The following is a 13,523-nucleotide window of genomic DNA, read 5'->3' on the forward strand; positions in this document are numbered from 1 at the left end:
CCTCTGCCACATAAGAATTGTTGTGATTTACTCTCCCTTTGCATGAGTGGAAATAATTTCACTTGCTGGGAAATAGCTTGAGAGGATTTGGGAGTGCTGACAGTAAAATGGCCATGGGTTAAGGCACCTTTTTTTACCTGATGTGATAATTTGGGCTCATATTCACTCCGTGAAGTCCAGGAATAGACAAAATTTCTGCTGCTCCTCTAATGCTTTCCTCCTGCTACCTGTGCAGCACCATGAGAGTCCTATGCAGTGCCCTATGTAGCTCTTGTGATTGCCAATCTGCAGCACGTTTTTGGATTTGCCTGTTGATAGGAAGCCCTTTGGCAAACACTGATCAATCATTTCCTGTTATTACTGGTGTTGCAGAGGACTTTGCTGCTGACTGACACTGTAGTGATCCTTAAGCTTGAGTTCTGCTCCTTCAACATAACACAAGCAGAAGTCTCTTTGCTTGCCCTGATCATCCCTTTTGATCCATTTTTCTGTATTTACTCCACAGTTACCTTCTCCACTGTTCTGTCTCTACCCCACTTCCCCAAGTCCCTGGCTGTGCAGGATGCTGTGTGTCCTACTGCAGTTTAGCTCATTTCCTTTGTGTGGCTGTTTCAGAGCTGGAAGCAGACCAGATTTTTGTTTCCAATGGCTTTGTGCTCTTGGCTTCTTTGCTTCAGTAGGATGCCTCCCTGGTCTGAGCTTCTTTCAGATGTTTTCTTGGCTTGATGATGATCATTTTTCTCCTAGGCTGCAATTGCCTGTTCTGAAGAGACCAAGCAGAATCCTGACTTTCTGTCTGCTGGAAGGAGATAACTGCAGTGTTTCCATGTTTTGGAGCAAGGAACCCATATTTTCCCCTCTTGCCTTTGCTGTTTAGTCTCTTGGTCACTTAGGCATTTCTGTCTTCCTCCATGGATAAATGGGAAGAGCTGGCACCACAACACTTCTATGTTTCACCACATTGTGATTGTGTCTACATTTTTGTGTGCCTGAACTCAACATAGAGGATGTGCTACTCATGATAAACTTTTCTCTTGTGTCAACAGTCCATGCTTGAACAACTCCAGACCTCTCAGCTTAGAGAAACTGGAGCAGTAACCTTTGAGCAGACACTTCCCCATGCAGTGCTGTAGACAGTGGATTTAAGTCAAAGTCCTCAATTTTTATAAGCTTCTTGTTTGCTACTGACAGTCTTAATTCCATTATAGTTTTAAATGCCTCCCATGAATTCTTATTTCACTCTCTTCCTGGGATATATGACATGTTATTTCTAGTCCATTGCCTGAAAATACATTTTTTTACATTTTAATGCAATGCAGCATAAACGCTGTTGTGATACTTTTTATGCCTGCATCACTTCAAGTTTTCCTCATGTTTCATGTGATTAAATCCATAGCCTGTGCTTCCCAGACCTGTTCAGTTCTGAATGTCAGCCAACGTGAACTTTATGCAGTACTTGCTCTTGGTTTTTTTGTGAGTCTCCTATTGACACCTTACATTTGGCCTCAACATGGCTTTATTGTCTATGGGCAGCTCTTGCTCACAAGTATTATGGTCTGCTGATAGTGCCTTGTCAGAGCTGCAGGGATAACATTGCAGCTGGCTATTCAATCCTGCTGGAACAGAACTGGTCATTGACCTAACAACATAACTGCCAACGTGGTGATTGAATTGTTGGCAGTCCTTTCCTGTAGTGTCTACACATTGAGGGCCCTTGGATTTGCTGAAGTCACTTTGTGTAGCTCTGTTTAATTGGAAATCCCTATGTCTTCAATAACTGCATACATTGCCTTCTTTCTTTTCTAAATGGTTGTGTTTTCCAAAATTAGAAGATGGTGATTTTCAGCACGTGACCTGCCTGTCTTTCTTTAGCCTCCTGCACTCCCACTCCCTCTGTGTATCCTGGACCTGAATGCCTCTGTATTGGTTCTGTGTCTTGTTTTCTTTTGACCTTGGGCTTCAGTACTTGCTCTGACTTTTTCTGTTTCAGATTTTTTCCTGTCAGATCACTTACCTTTGCTGCTTGCAACTACTTCTCTAAGATCAGATGCAATTCAAGCCTTATTCCTACATGATAAAATCAAATGTCCCAAACATCTCTCTGACTAGGAGTCTCTGATGGCAATAGAGTTACATGCTAATTGCAGAAAGGTCCCAGATACTACAAGATACTACAAGATGTAGATATACTACAAGGGACCTGTCAGCCCCTCATTACTCAGCAATAACCAACCACTGTGTTCCATTTCTTTGTTTTTGCTATAAGAAGAAAGATATTTCTCTCTGGGTTTTTTTTTCCTTTTTCTTTACTTTTCCTTTTGAATGTTGGTACTAGATTTGAGGCATTATTCCTGGCAAGTCTGTCTCATAGGCCTTTCATTTTTTTTCCACAAATAAATTGTAAAAGTTCTCATATTATTCATGAGGGCTGATAATACAAATTGTTCTTCCTTTCATTGTCTCCAAGTTTTTGCAAAGGTTTTGTGTAGAAAATCACTTTCTTCCAGTTGCCAGCCAGAATCTCCATCTGGCTGCTTTAGTAGATGATGTTTTCTATCTTATTACTCTCACTGTTTTTGCTATATTTTGTGTTATTTGTATCAATTGTTAGGTCATAAGAATTCCCATTTTTAAAACTGTAATTGCTTTTTTTTTCCAGGGAAATGCTTGCAAAAATACAATATGGTATATAATAGCCATGTGAAAATGTATTGTCTTACATCTTCACCAAACTCTTTTCAAGATCTTCTTTCTTCTCTTCTGCTTTCATGGTGTTTGCCTAATGTGGTAAACAAATGATTCAGTGATATATGAGGCAATGAAAAGCCTTATTCAATTTCTGGAGTGAAAATTAATTCATTAAGGTTGTCATCCACCATTAAATAGCTGTGTTTTCTGGGTACTCATCTTTCTAGTCTTTTGCAATTGATCATGTCACAAGTTTTCACTCCTTTAATGTTTTGGGTTTTTTTTTTCCATACATGGATTGAGTAATAATTTTGTAGTATGCACCTCTGGTTCTCTTCAGTCCACACCAGTCTTGATTTTTAAACAGACTAGGGGTAAAGTGATGGTACAGACTCATTTATTTTAGGAAATGAGAACTTAACCAAAAACCAGGATTCAGCTGATTAAAGCTGAAGCTGTGAAGAATTTAGTCATATAAACTAAGAATTATAGTCCTGGAACTCTTGGATCAGCTATAGCCTAAAACTCAGGATATGTATGTGGGTTTAATATGTTCCTTTTTAATCTTAGTCTGCCAAGTGCCTGCACAGCCTGTTTTTGTATGCTGAGGTTTGTCTCTTTTTCACAATGGAACAACAACCTTCTGCCTGTGCCAGGTCAGGAGAAATTGTCCAGATCCCTGCAAGACTGTTCCAGTATGTGCTGCTACCCTTGACAGGCATTCATCAACACTTACTGAAAAAAACACACAGCTTCTGCTTCAGAAAGAGTGGTGAAGGAGCATAGAGCAGGGATAGTTTATTTTTTTTTTCTGTAAAACCTTGTGGTTAGAGTTTTCATCTACATAAAGCATGAGTTCCTTCCTCTGCCTAAGTGGCTCAGTCCCATATGTCCCTTCCCAGAAGTAGAAGAGCCTTTTCCCTTTAGCTATGAAAATTTTAACTTGAATGCAATTTGGGATTCATGGGGCACAGGATACCACAAGACCCACTGGGCATCTGATTATACTACTTATCTTTTACTGGGGAGCCTTGGGTTCTCATTCTTAATCCTAGGCCTGTTAATTAATTTTGAATTAACCAGTTATTGTAATTCAGACTGTCACTGCTTGTTTCATTGTATTTTTAAATAGCATACCTGTCCTAGAGAGCCAGGTTAATAAGCTGTATTTGTCAGATCAAAAACTAAATGAATGTAAATATCCTTTAGGCTAGAGGAATTCTCAGTTTACCTTGCTATTTTTGAAGTAATAAAAACACTTAGAAAAATCAGCACCTCTGTTTCAAGAGGAGTTTTATCCAGGAGAAAAATCAGCACAGGAGAAATGTGTGCAGAAGACATTGTCTTGTCAGTGGCTCTCTAATATTCCCCTTTGTTTAAACTTTATCCACAATACAGCTTTAAAAAGTATTCTCTTCACACCTGATTTAAGAATCCTTAATCGAGTCTTTGTCACTTGAGTGTGTAGCAAATAGAAATTGGAGAGAAATCACAAATGCAGCGCTGTATGAACACAGCAAACAACCTCCAGTGAGGTGCTTTGATTTGACCATGCTGGCACTGACCTCACTGACCTTGGGCTACTCCTGGAGACTTTGTGTGTCTCTTGCTACCTGTAAAATAAAAAGAATATATTTTGTAAAAGGTGTTGAGAGGTGTGGAGTAATATAATGAGATACTTCGCTCTTCTGCAATTACTTGCTCTGTTACTGATGCTGGGGTGGGGTTTATTCATAGATATGCACATTCTGGATTAAGAAGTAATTAACATTTATTTCAATTAAAATGCATTTTCTGTTTATGCCATGGTCTTGTTATTACTTGTTATTATGTTCCTCTCCTACTTTTTTTATACTTGGCTATTATAATCTCATGCACATCAAGGCAATAATAGCCTTTGTATTATCAGTTTTTATGTCTTTGAGAGTATGTCAGTATATAGTGAACTGTCTCCCATCTTACAGCCTTGCAGTCATGTGTTTAATGGAAAATCTAATATTCAATTACAGTATTTATAAAGGCAGTTGTTGTCCATGATGCTTATGAAGGAACTTGCAAATGGAAATCTCAGTCATTTGAAAAGCAAATGGCAAATAAAAGCACTAGGAGTAAATAAGTATTAGATTTCATTATTTTTAGACTTCTTGTATTATTTAATGAAGTTCAGCAATGTAATTAATTCATAACTGCTCAAAACTTTCAGTCCTGATTTTCTGGTTTATGGTTTTATCATGCATTCTGTGACACCTCTGGGTCTTGGGTACTTGGAAATATAATCATAGAATCATTAAGGTTGGAAAAGACCTCCAAGAGCAAGTCTAACCTTTGACTGAACACCACCACATCAACTAAACCAAAATACCAAATGCCACATCCAGTCATTTCTTGGATATTTCTAGGGATGGTGACTCCACCACCTCCCTGGTGGAGCCTGTTCCAAAGCATTCAGTGGAGAAATTCTTCCTGATGTCCGGTGTGAACCTTCTCTGGTGCAGCTTGAGGCCATTTCTTCTTGTCCTGCTGCTTGTTGCTGGTGAGAAGAGACCAAGACTCTCCTTGCTACATTTGCTTCTCCAGACTAAACCACTCCAGCTCCCTCAGCTGCTCCTCACAGGACTCACTCTCCAGACCCTTCAGCAGCTTCTTTGCCCTTCTCTGGATTTTCTTCAGCTCTTCAAAGTCTCTTTGTAGTGAGAGGCTCAAAACTGGACACAGCACTCCAGGTATGACCTGAGCAGTGCTGAGTACACAGGGACAGCCCTTTCCCTGGTCCTGCTGGTTGCACTATTTTTGGTGTAAGCCAGGATTCCATTGGCAGATCCCCTGTCCAAAACCTTTCTGCCCTCCAGCAGATAAACACTCCCACTCAACTTAGTGTCATCTGTAAACTGACTGAGGGTGCACTTGATCCCCTCATCCAAATCATTGGTGAAGGTGTTAAACAGAACTGGACCAAATCCTGAGCCCTGGTGGACACCAGCTGGTCTCCCAGGAGCCCTTCTCTGTTTGTAAACATCAGATCTTAAAATATTATCTTGTCTTTAGAAGATAATTACTTAAATATTTGTTTTGTTGATTTAATGAACAATAATAGCTTGATAAATGGGGCAAACTATAAAAATATACAAGCATGTCCTATACAAATGATAGGATGAGGAGTAATGAGTACAAATTGCAAGAGGGGAATTTAGATTCTAGGAAGGAGTTCTTTACTGTGAGAGTGGTGAGACACTGGAACAGTTTGTCCAGGGAGGTTTTGGATGCCCCATCCCTGGCAGTGTTCAAGGTCAGGTTGGATAAGGCCTTGAACAACTTGCTCAAGTGAGAGTTGTTCCTTCCCTTGGCAGGGGCAGCTGGGACTAGAGAATCTTTAGGGTTCATTCCAACTCCTTAAAATCCTAGGGCTGTCTGATTCTATGCACACATAGGCAGAAGAAAACACTGGTATATAATTTTGAGGTTTTTCTCCAGTCTCAAAATCCCTATATGAAAACGCACTTTGTGAAAACATAATAAATCTTTAGTGGAGTTCTGAAACTTGACTGCAGCAGGTGCTACCAAAAAAGACAATAGATCCTCAAATATCTTATTAATTTCAGGCTATTGCATACTGCACTAGACATATGGCACAGCATTAGCAGAATTTTAAAAGTACATTTAGGCAGAGAGTGATAGATTATCTACTTTTTACCCATATTTACAAGGAAATGTTCACCCAGCATAAAAAGATACTAATTCACATTGAGTAGTACCTATAAGCCCAATTCACAAACCAGAGCTGTGACTTTGTCTGGTGCTATCCAAAACCTGCACAAAGTTCTAATCCAGGTGTTCTAGAATAGAAGCACATACAGTGTTGTCCTTCTCTGCTAGGATAACCACATGTCTGGGAAAATCCATGTGTTGAAATAAGTTCTCTTGTCCAGGAATGAGCCTTGATGGAGTTGCTGAAGATACTGATGGATCTTCTTGTACATGAGGACTATCTTTAACAGGTGTTATTTTTCTCCCACATCTCCTTGGTTGTCAGATGCCAATTGATGTTTTATTTTAGCCTCTTAAAATACACTCTCAGTTGCAACTCATTTTAAAAGCTACCACTGTCATAAGGAATAGTATTTCAAAAGTACTTCATAATGGATGGAGTGCCTGGCTGTCTGCTTGTGTTAGTGAGATGTGATTTTTTTTATATAGGGCTAAGGATCAATTTTAGTTTTAGTTAACTGCCAAAGTTCAGATAGTGAAGACTCTCGTTTCAGATATCTCTACCCCTTAAAACAGAGTAAAAAGCTACAAATGCTCCTCAGTCTTCTGCTTGTGAAAATACTGGAGGCAAAAACATCATCCTGATAACAAACCAGGTTTGTTATCAGGTTAAGGGCATTTTTATTACCACACAATGATGTAAATGTGACTGTTTTATAGGGTCTGTCTTTGTGACTTCTGCTGATGACTGAGTTATTAAATAGTTTATTATGCTTTTGTTTTGAATATTTTATTTCCCCTCAAAAAATGAGTGCAGCCAACCAACATTTAACGCTATGCATCATTGACGAGGTAGAAATATTTGAACATTCTGATTTGCTTCAGACTGTGGAGAGCTCAGTTTCAGTCTGTATTGAACCCCAGTAGTTTTTTTAAAATTCTCCGTGTTTCATACACTCTCAGAGCACCTTGTAGTGGTGCAGCTGAGTGTCATTGCTGTCCTGGTAATGGAGAAATTCTGCTGGGCCTTCCCTCCAGGAGATACCTGATTTCAGACTGCATGCAGCCATACCTGTCTTGCACCAGTATTTTTTGTATAGAGAACAGGTTTTTTTTTGCCTCATTGGAAAATGAGACTTCTTCATGGGTATTATCCTCACCAGAAACAATTGTTTTTTGCTCGAACACTTTTTAGACACCCAGGAACTCTGAAAACTAACCAATAGCTCAGTCACTCAAAAGCCTCTGAAGCAGCAAGGTAGATAGCAGCAAGCAGCAACTCTCCTCTTTTGATTTGTATTTCTGAGTTTCTGTTACAATTGAACTGCCCAGAATTGCTGAAGCACTGTAAACAAAGCCATTTTTGCTGTTCTGTGCTGTGATCCAGACTTCCTCTTGCCCTGTCCTGCTGTTTTTTGTGCTTTTCAAACTCAGTTAAAGTTTGAAGCCAGTAGAGATCTGTGGGAATAGACAGGCCTATCTGTGTTCTCTGGAGAACATGGAAACTGTGACTTCAAAATCATCTGTACTCATCTGTGGACTACTGGACCATGCAGCAAGATGAGCTGGATCTAATTTGGGGTTTGGCACATGCCCACATTTCTGTCAGCTCCTTTGGCTTTCAAGGCTGCTGTGAAAGGCAAAACTATACCTGATTTCACCAAAAATCTCAGCTTGTCCATACTTCTGTAATGGATTTAGGCCAGCAGAATGAGCTTCTATTGGACAACCTGGTGTGTCATGTAGCTAGAAAAAGTTTTGATCTGGTGCTGTGAGCCTTACAGACAGGTTTTCTGTATTACTGAGCTGTGGTCTGAGTATAGAAATGTGAGTTTTAGAACTACTTGATGACTTAGCTCTGCTGATAAATAGAGGGCAAGGACACATTTGTGTAGTTTTTGTTGCAAAAGGAATTTTAATGAAACATGTTCTACTAAAAACTGTCCAGAAAACTTCAGATTTACATTAATAAATCTGTCTTACAATTTTCATAAAATAAGTTACATTGAAGTTAAAAAATGATAAAAAAATAAAATAAATGTGTTTCCTAGAAATAAAGATACAATACCAAAACATGTCCTTAACATTATGCTTACCCATAGGGATTTTCCTTATCTGTTGCAAGTAAATAGCTAAATAACTTCTACCTGACTTGCTTTGGAGACTTCTCAGAGCTGCATCTCCTCCTTTCCTTTTGGTTTTAAAAATCAAACTGCTATCTTTTTGACAGAAAATAGAATGGTCTGGCCTTGATCAGTCAGACCTTTAAAAGACCACATTTCTTTGCTACTTGTGATTTGACACTGGGGCGTCACAGATGTTAATATTACAGTGTTAAATTTTATCTTTTCCCTGTGCTTCCTATGGTTGCTGAATTAACATCTTTATGGCATATTTCCATTGTGTTATATTCCTGGTTTTAATCTTTGAGCAGGCTACCCCATACTACAGCTTTTTTAAAAGATGCTGATATGACTTTAGAAAGTGCATTATGGGACATATTAGCAGTGTGCAGTAATCTCAAAGATTATAATATATAGGTCACCACAGGCTTTTCTCATCTATATATGTGTATATGCATATATACACAGGTAAAAATTAGATTTTCAGTGAGTATATAAGGCTAGAAATCCAAAACTGAGTAATGCTTCACTTCCTTCCACTTATACTTTGTTAGGTTTGAAGGGGTTTGGCAGAGTTTCCATTGCAGGAGTCTAGTGCTCTGCTGTGTGTTCTGAGGCCTATTTTAGGAGCTACTGGGCTATTTTCTGACACAATACCTGACTTTAAATGCAGAAGCTGTGTGTCTGTTGCCTTCTGTTAGCTGTGTCTCTCATACCAATTGCTATTGCTCAGCAAAGATGCAATTTTAAGCAGATATTCCTGGTTTGGCTACCAAGTCACCTTAAAACTGATGCCTGCATCAGATTGCTTCATAAACCTGTGTTCTGTAGCCAATCAATGAGAAAAATAAAGGAAACTTAAATACATAGTTCCTTAAAGAACACCTCCATGGATTTTGGTAACTTTGCTTAGGGACAAAAGAAGTTTCATCTCTCTGGATATAATTGCACAATTTCAAATACTGGAAGGTTATGATGAGGTCTCAATGCAACTTTCCCTTCTCCAGGCTGAACAGCCCCAATTTTATGGTCTTGTTTTTTTCTATGGTAAAATCTCAAAAAAAACCCCAACCCTCCCCCCCCAAAAAAAAACAAAAAACAAAAAACAAAAAAAAAAACAACCAAAAAAAACACCTCTTTGATGTTTTGGGTTGGAAAATTGGTGTCTATTAAAACATTTTAAATGCTGTAATTACTTTGCAGAGCATTTTCCTCCAATAGACTCATCAGTGGGGTAGTTAATCATGTCTGCTGAAGAATCATATCTGAGAAGAATCAGCTTAACTGTGAGGTGTTTACTGTGGTTGAGGAGCTGAAAACACCAGTTCAGAATTAGGAATTCATTTTGCACTAACCTTACATGTTTCAGACTATATAACTGTGGGCAAGACAATCAGGAGAATTTCTGGATTTTCTTTTTCTTCCCCAGATAATTCAATTAACCCATGCTGCTCTGGATGCTTCTGGCTATTTTGGAAACTGAGGCTGGTTTCATGGCTTGTTTTAAAGCAGTTCTTGCTGCCCTGTGCCTGTTGGCCTTTGTCCTTTTGCAGTGAAGAGCTGCTGGGGCTGGGCTTTGCAGCTTGGGCTGGGCTGGGAGGGGTGACCAGATGCTGTGCCAGTGAATGTGCTGAGAGCAGGCTGTTAAACTGTGACTAGTTGTCTAATTTTTACTGCTCCTCTGTACTGATGAGAAGGAACAAGGAGCTTTAGCTTATCCTTTTCCACTAGTATTTTTTTTTTTTTTTTTTTTTAGTAGGTGGTTCTTCTTTCCTGACTCTTTAATTGATGGATGCTGTGGCCAAAAAGCCAGAGCTGTGCAGGATGTGCCTCACCCTCACTTACTTCCAAGCCTGATGTGATGGAGTGAGTCAAAAGAGATTATCTAAACTTGTTATCCATGGTAAGGGTCCTTCTAAATGAATGTGTACATTTAGGATCTCTAAGAATAAAACCCAGAGGAAGATTGAACTGCATCATTAAATTAGCTGATAACAGGAATGCGTCAGGGAAAGCTGGTGTCTTGCCAGCTGGGGAGTTTACTGATTTGTTTCCAAAGCAGACTTTCTAGTTCTTTGAAAAGCTGACAAAAATTTTACTCCTGCACAGGAGGTGGTTAGGGTAGGTTGGTGCTGTCAATGCATCCTAGAGCTTTTCCTTGGATTCATTACTAAAAGCAGTGAGATTTTTAAGAGCAACTGTTAGCTAATGTCAGTTAGGCCAGAGAAACTTCACAGAAATCCAGGGGACTCTTGTTTGACTAAGCAAATAGACTTGATAGTTGCCCTGAGCCCTGCAAATACTACAGTCTGTTACTGATGCACTAGATACACATAAGGACTCTAAGGAATTTATTTTAATGTTCCATGTATTGATCAAATAGTAATCTGAGTTTCTGTAATGTTGACATCAGTTTACAAAATTATCTCTGATAATGTGCTGGTTTAGAATAATAGATTTTGTGGCCTAAATCAGATCATTATGATAATCTAATCAGAGCTTCTAAGCAACACAAGTCCACAGGGGACCTGGTGCAGCTCCTGTGCTACTTTGGCTGGCAAAATTTTACTTGAAGAGTGTATTGCCTCCTATCTTACATAAGACTGGGATGTTTCCTGAATATTTTTCTGCTCTGTGATTGTACTGGCTCCCAGCATATATGACAGTGGCTCAAATAATCTGGTGAGGAAGGAGAAATCTGGAAGGTTTTTTTCCTTTTATATTTGCAAAAGCTTGTTCCTGTTTGTTCATTATGCCTGAGAGTTATTTTGACCTCCTACAGGAAGTCAAGTCAGTAATCTTAGAGAAGCCTAGGACAGATAAACAATACAGATAAAGATTTTGAAATCTTATCAAAGTGCTGATTGGATAAAACAAGGGCTTGAGGTTTGAACTGAGGTTCCTTGTTTAAGAAATTTTGATACGCTATTTGGAAATGGTAGAAATAACAGTCTTGATAGAGAGGGGAAACAAAAACCACATGGGAAACCTTGGGTTTTGTAATTGGGGCACTTTAGAGGAAAACATTGGGCTCTCTTAAGAACTCTTGGTAAGAGAGAGTATATGTAATCCATCTTGTGTGATAGTCCATAGTTCCCTTGCAGAAGCACTTTGCTTTTACTTCAGATAATCTGTCTAGGTAACTGTGTCTTTTTTGTGGCTCTCAAAGGAAAACTGCCCAGAACTGAGTGCAATTAGGCCTGCTTGGGAGCACAGGAGGTTCACAGACTCATGGAATGGTTTGGGTTGGCAGGAACCTGTAAAGATCACTTAGCCCAAACCCCATTCCATAGGCAGGGCCACCTTTCACAGCATCAGGCTGCTCAAAGACCCATCCAACCAGCAAACCATCCATCTGCTAGGCATGGGACATCCACAGCTTCTCTGGGCAATCTGTTTCAATGTCTCTACACTCTCACTGTAAAAAATTTTTTCCCAATGTCCAATCTAAACCTATCCTCTCTGAGTTTGAAACCACTGCTCCTTGTTTTGTCACTACAGACTTTGGTGAAAACTTTCCCTTCTTAAGCCCCCTCTCTTTAGGTATTGAAAGGCTCCAGGAAAGTCTTCCTGGAGCTTTTTCTTCTCCAGGGTGAGTAACTCTTTCAGCCTTTCTTTATAGGAGAGGTGTTTCAGCCCTCTGAGCTCTCCTCTGGACCTGCTTTAAAAGCTCTGACCCCAGACTTTAACAGCTCTGACTCCACAGTGCTCCAGATGGGGTCTCACCAGAGCAGAATAGAGGGGGAGAATCCCCTCCCTTGACCTCCTGACTCTGCTTCTTGTCATGCAGCCCAGGATATGGTTCTGGGCTGTGAGCACACATTGCTGGGACATGTCCAACTTTTCATGTCACTCTCAATCCAGTCACAATCTATGTGCAGGACCTTGCACTTGTCAAACTTCAGGAGGTCTGCACAGGCCCCACTTCTCAATCCTGTCAAAGACCTTCTGGATGGCATCAGAGTTCCTAAAGGTTATGTCAGAGCAAGATCCAGATAAAAAGCTATATGAATGGTGACCTTTCATCTTAAAGTAGAAGCAAACTCCAGGTCTGCTGTTTGGAAAATTTTGGGCATACCCTGATTGCTGCACTCAGGACACAATTTCATTAGTGCTGAGAGATGATGAATGCCCACCAAAGCAAAGCATGCAGTGATACTGAGGGGAACTCGAGTTCCCAGATGTAGCCAGTGGGCAGTTTTATTTTGTCAGGTGATTTCTCTATGGTTTTGCTCTCATAGTTTCAGTTCTATGCAGTTTTCCCTGATTTCCCATGCAGTGCAAGGGTTACAAATTTCTGATTGATGCCACCAGACCTGTTTTTCATATTATTTCCTGAATAACTTCTTGCAACTCTTAACTTTGAAATAGTTTCAGAGATGTAGTTTTGCTATATGCACAGGTTCCCTTAAACTGCTTAAGGCAACGCACCGTTCCTGCATTCCCAAACAGCTTCACTCAGCTCCCATTTGTCAACAGCACTTCTCTTCCTCCAGGCTATTTTGGGTAGGAAATGTCATTCAAAACGAGGACATTCTAGCTATGTGATTATGTGAATAGCTTTAGTCACCCATCACAGCACCTCCCTATTGATTAGGTACTTGTTCCTCCAAGGTGATTAATAAACTAATTTATTCTGCTAATTGCCAAAGGACTTGACCCTTGACCTGGAGAATTACCATAGATTTGAGACAGGACAATGCTCAGGATTTCTTCTGTGAGTGGCTTGTTAGAGAACCCCTGAGCTGTTGGCAGCCTGCACAATCAAGGGAACAGTTCTCTCCTGAAATTTCTTCCCAGCAATGGTGCTCTGCATGAGGAGCAGCGGGAGTTCTTTCACAAGGAGCAGAGGTGGAGCATTTCCTTTGGAGTGCTTGTCTTGATTGATGATCCACACAATGTTCAAGGCATCCTCAGTTAACCCCAGCTCTGGATTCAACATTGGTTTCCAAGTTCTGGGGTTTATGGGCTTACCTCCATCTTAGGCACTGTCTTATCCAGGATTCT

This window comes from Vidua macroura, chromosome 1 (genome assembly GCF_024509145.1).
Source record: "Vidua macroura isolate BioBank_ID:100142 chromosome 1, ASM2450914v1, whole genome shotgun sequence".
NCBI classification, from domain to species: domain Eukaryota; kingdom Metazoa; phylum Chordata; class Aves; order Passeriformes; family Viduidae; genus Vidua; species Vidua macroura.